Source organism: Vigna angularis, chromosome 8 (genome assembly GCF_016808095.1).
Source record: "Vigna angularis cultivar LongXiaoDou No.4 chromosome 8, ASM1680809v1, whole genome shotgun sequence".
In the NCBI taxonomy this organism is placed as follows: Eukaryota; Viridiplantae; Streptophyta; class Magnoliopsida; order Fabales; family Fabaceae; genus Vigna; species Vigna angularis.
This window is the reverse complement of record NC_068977.1, coordinates 11227651-11233852: the sequence shown is the minus strand read 5'-3', so window position 1 is coordinate 11233852 and position 6202 is coordinate 11227651.

Genomic DNA, 6202 nt, shown 5'->3' with positions numbered 1-6202 from the left:
GTGTGCCCCTTTTTCATACAATAAAAGCATGTGACAACATTTTGGTTTCTATAAGACACAATTCCTTTTTCAACCCATACCCTACGGGTTCTTTTAATTTTGTTCTTACTTTTAAAAACACTTTTGTTTCTATAAACCTTTTTAACAGTTATAGGCATTTCAACATTATTATTTCCAGTTGCAACTTTAAGAAGATTTTCAAGAATATCAATATCAAGCATATGACTCTTACATGAAAGACATTCAACAGGATGTTCAACATTTGAAGACTCTTTCATTTCCAAGTTGCAAATTTTATTTCTCAAACTTACTTCCTCATCTAATGCCTTCTCATATTTAATTCGCAATTCTTTAAATTCCTTTTTCAAATTTTTATGAGCAGCATTCAATTTTTCAGATTCATCAAGCAATTCAAGAAAAGCTTTTTGCAAATCAAATTCACTAGATTCAGAATTAGAACAACTTACTTGGCTTGCAGTGTCATCAACATTAGCTGTCAAACATAAGTTTGCTTCTTCAACAGAATCACTTGAACTACTTGAGTCATTATCAACCCAAGAAATGTGGACCTTCTTCTTTTTGTGAATTTTCTTGATAATTGGACAAACGACTTTTATATGGCCTTTTTCACCACATCCATAACATTTAAAGCTTGATGAGGAGCCTTGATTGTCCTTCTTTTTCTTCAAGAGTTGGCTTTTAGATGATTCATTGCTGGCCATTAAGCATAGATTTTCTTTCTCATTAGAATCGCTTGAGCTTGAGGAGTTTGATGTAGAGCATGAGTTCGAACAAGTCAACTTAGCCACATTCGATACTTCATCATGAGTGACTCTTAAAAATTTCCACATTTCCTGAGCACTTTTATAAACAGATACTTTGAAAAAATCATCAATGGTTAGTGCAGATAAAATTATATTCCGAGCCTTAATATCAAATTGGGCTCTTCTATTTTCCTCAACAGTCCAGTCAAAATATGATTTTTCTACTTCCACACCATCAACTGTATTTTTAGGAATATATGGACCATTTTGTACGGCTTCCCAGATGCCTCTTTCAATTGACTCTAAAAATATTTGCATTCTTATTTTCCAAAACGCATAATTTTCCCCTGTAAACAAAGGAGGTCTATCAATAGAAGCACCCTCAGCATAAACTTGGTTATGACCGCCCATTTTCGAAAAATTTGAAAAACTATCAAAGCAAGCTCTGATACCAATTGTTGAAACAATCGGTACCGTTATAGAGTCGCGCAGCGGAATAAAATATAGAGAAGGCGGAAAGCGTGTAACGATCACAACACAAGTTAAAATAGTCGGTTTCAAAAATTGATTTTCTTAGTGAACTTTTATCGAACAGTTGATGTGCTAAGAGTTTAGGGATAAAGAAAATCAACACAGAATTTTTATCCTGGTTCGAATCAAAAGATTCTACGTCCAGTCGTTAATCACTATAAATAGTGATTAACCTTTTTCACTAAAAATATGGTTTGCAGATTACAATCAGATAATCAAAATAAGCAAGGAATAGAAAACACCTTCCTTCGACAAACGAACGGAAGAACCTGCTCAGCCAACTTGAAGAGAACCGCTCCGACCTTTGACACACAAAACGCGAGCTTCTCCTATTCACAAGACCAGGCAAGAGCACTCTATCACTTTGAGAACTTCCTCAGACAAACTGTATTCTCAAAATGGCATAGATCCTTTTCACTCACAGAGAGCTTCCCTTAGGCACAAAGCTCTAATACTCTCAATTGAAAAGTTCTTTCTAAGAGCTGTGAAGACCTCTATTTATAAGCCTAGTTTCGTGCAGGGTCAAAAACTGAAAAGACAACTCCCAACTGCCATTGATAATCGATTATCAAAAGTGATAATCGATTATTTGTGTCCGTTATGGGGTTTACAAAAAAGTGATAATCGATTATATGATGTGATAATCGATTATTCCTGTATGACTCTGTGATAATCGATTATTGCCATTCCATAATCGATTATTGCAATTAAAAATGAAAGTTTACAAAGTTTACAAGAATTTCCTACTACATTTAATCTCTACAAATTGCTTTTAACTAATTCTAATATCTTCTTCAACTAAAACTTCTTGCAGCATCATCAAAACAAATTTCTTCAAGATTTACCAATACTCCTTATTGGTAACAATTTTAACCTAGGAATTCATTCCCCATTTCCCCAATTTCTTTTTAGTACGCAAACCCTAATCCGCACCCTTTAGTGAAGAAATCCGCTGTCCAACGATAACGATAACAGAGACCGATCCTTATTAGATGATTGGTGCGTTCGTTCGCGTTACCGGTGTCGAGGTTGTTGCGGCAAGTTCCCTCGCCCAGAAGATTGGTTCCTTCTCCGTTCTGAACCGCGGCGTCATCGGCGACAGTCCGGCGGGTAGTATGGTGGTGCTCTTGGTGGCGGCGTCAGCGTGAGTGGTTGGCTGCTGCAACCGGCACGGGTCTCAGCCAGTCGGAGGAGATGCAGCGGATCGAGGCGGAGAATCGCGACGGTGGTGATCCTGGTTCATGTCGTTGGCGTTGCAAGAATAGACGAGACTCCTCTCGCGCGCGAAAAGCGGGGACGAAGGTTTCGACTTGCTGCGTCCAGCGTAGGTGGCATCGTCGGTGATGCTCTTGGCCGGTAGAAAAGAGGTGCGACGCCGCGAGTGGGGAGAAGATATGGTTGAAGCCGAACAAGGATAAGATTGCAAGAAAGTCCTTTTGCATTGCTATTAGCATGCCATGTCACTAGAGGAATTTGCAACTTCTCTTGTATTGTCATTTTACTCATTATAGGCATCACGTAACTCTTTCTTCATAATTTATACCTTATCCACACGGTGGGTGCCAATGATCCGATCCCAAGTTCGTCGAGATAGCATCACTAGGATTAACCATTACATTTTCAAAGTATTTTCTACTTTGAAAATTGGAGCTCTTTCACGGTTTTGTCCTTAAAAGGTGCCTAAGATGGTGGAACGTTGAAAATGTATTTAAACTGTCTTAGTCATCGATTCCTAAGCAATGTGAGACTATTAAGCTTGGTAGGAACATAAACCCTCTAGTTGAGGTGTAATGGTGTTACCAATGAGGAGCATTGATGACTTGAAGATAATGATTTTGATGATGTTACAAAGTGAAGAATATGAAGATCCTTGTTGCATTAACTTTAAAAGCATTCATGTATGTTGGTCCGCGAGGAAAACCGAACGGAGTACATTAACTAAAAGGACGAACGGTCACTAACGGATGAAGGCTGAATGCAGGCCGAACACAGTTGAAGACCGAACAACTTCAAACACAAGCCGAACAATATTGTGTCCGATTAACACTGTAGAAGAAAAAGTTAAGAGTTGGAAGGTATATGAGAATTGAGCGGAGCGATGGAAAGTTGTGAGAGAGATCGAGTGGTAGAGAGCATGACCGAGACCGAGCAGTACGGACCGAGCGGTGGAGGGCATGACCGAGACCAAACAAGGTATGACCGAGACTGAGTAGTGAGCGCCGAACGATGGAAGGCAGTGAGGAATAGAGTCGAACAACAGAAGGCTGTGAGGGCTCAAAACTAAACGGTGGAAGCAGGTGAAGAACTGGAGCCGACCAGTTGAAGAATTAATATCCTAATTGTTCTAAGTCTCGCAGATAATCGATTATCACTTACAATAATCGATTATCACTGGCAGTTGAGAGATGTCTTTTCAGTTTCTAACTCTTCACGAACCAGGACTTATAAATAGAGGTCTTCACAGCTCTTAAAAAAAGAACTTTTCATTTGAGAGTATTAGAGCTTTGTGCCTAAGGAAAACTCTCTATGAGTGAAAAGAAGACTATGCCATTTGAGAATACAGTGTGTCTGAGGAAGTTCTCAAGTGATAGCTCTTGCTCTTGTCAAGTCTTGTGAATAGGAGAAGCTCGCGCTTTGTGCGTCAAAGGTCGGAGCTGTTCTCTTCAAGTTGGCAGAGTTGTTGCTTCCGGTTCGTTTGTCGAAGGAAATTTCTTCCGTTCGTTCGTCGAAGGAAGGTTTTGCTATTCTAGATTTCTATTCACTATTTTGTAACTGTGAAACTGCTTTTAGTGAAAAGGTTAATCAATATTCATAGTGATTAACGACTGTACGTAGAATCTTTTGATTCGAATCAGGATAAAAATCATTTGTATAATTTTTCTACTCCTACAGTCTTTATATTTTCTGCACATCAACTGTTCGATAAAATGTTTATAAGAAAATTAAAGGAACCCTTTTTTAAATTGACCGTAACACGCTTTCCGCTATTTTATTCTGCTGCGCGACTCGACGATACTGGTTGTTTTAAACCAACAATGGGAATAAGGATTCATCCCCAATAGAGGATTTAATTAAGGGAACTGATGGTTCGTGTTAAAACTTAATTATCGACCTCATGGTAGGTGCTAATGTTCAGATCCCAAGTTTGCTGAGTGACATTGTTAGGATTAATCACTGAATTCTTAAAATATTGTTCACTTTAGAGTCTAAAGCTGTCACAGTTTTTTCCTTAAGATACATTTAGAAAAATAGAACTAAGAAAGAATATTTTAACTCAAACAAAAAAGGATTATTGAGTATTATAGGAACAATAATTAAAAAAGTATAAAAATATGATAAAAAAATTGTTTTTATGGATTACAAATCAATCCACATTCCACCTTAACCTGTTTAATCAGTTAATTAAGAAAATGTTCAGTTTAATCCACACTTAGTTTTTTTTTTTTCTAATCTAACCCACTATAAACCTATTTGGCTCACATATTTAAAACTATTTTAACTCCTCTGTTTTTTATTTATACTTAGAATGGAGATAAAAAAATTGAAGTTTAAAGACAAGATACAATCAATAACATTTATTCAAAACTAATACCACCATTTATTCTACACGCTAAAGAAGTAACTACTTTACATCACATTCTCACATTTTGCAAGTAACATTTTGTTAGTGCATAGAACACCCAAAAAATATAACCATAGATAGATGGCTATATAAATTTGGAAATATACTTTAATAGGCAGACATATATTATCTCTTTCATTTTTATTATTTTTAAATTTTGACCAGACTAATCATTTCAAAATAAAAAACAATTGAATTAGTCTAATGTTTGATTTGTTTAAACCAAAAAAAACTAATATTTTTTGTTTATTCTCCCTCACTCTCTACCCTTTCTCTTACAAACAATTCAACTTATATATTGTAAGTGAAAATAATAATAATCCTTTGAAGATATATGTAATTGCCTGAGAAGTGGGAACTGAATACATCATAACAAATTCATCGTGGCAAGTACTAAAATCAATCACGCACCGCAGTCTTAGCTACAAAAATTTAATTTTGTTTGACCCAATTACTCATCAACTTCAAAGGCTACAGTTAAACCATTAAAACTTCGCACCAAACAGTTAAAGTGGTTGTTATAACCATACTCTATAAACCTAACCATTGGAAACGAATTCCCTTCGTTTGGTTTACTATATATATAAATATATTTCAATTTTATTTATTTTATATTTTAATTTAGTATTATATTTTTTAATATATTTTAAAATTAAGTATCTTCCCGTTTTTGTTGAAATGGTAAAATTATTTAAGTGAACTTGTTTTAAAAACTAGAATACTAATTATTGTTTTAAATCTGTGTACAACATTCATAAATTGTGCTGATTCGAACTGAGAACAATATTTTTTTCAACATACAATTATTTTGACATTAATATTTCTCTTTTATGAAGCCGATAACGATTAAATTGTGTCCCTTCACCCACAAACATAGATACATATATCTACGTCTATATATCTATATCTATAATATCAATTTTCAAACTTTGAAATACTTTATGGAAAAAGTCTTTTTAATAACTTTTTTTTGAGAATTCTTTTACAACCACTTACGTAGTAATTCATGATTGGTCTGCTCAAAATGTACGGACCAATAAAACAGTGACACATAATTTATTGTCAAAAAATTATTAAAATATTATCGTCGTTATTTTATTTGAAAAACTTTTTGTGAAATAAGTAAGTTATAATAGCTTTGCATATATATATATATATATATATATATATATATATATTTGGATTCTGTTCATCAAATAAATGGTACTAAGTCTTCTTATCTAGCTTGAATATTTGGATGATATTGACAATATCTATTTTGTATAATACGAATATATAAATTAAT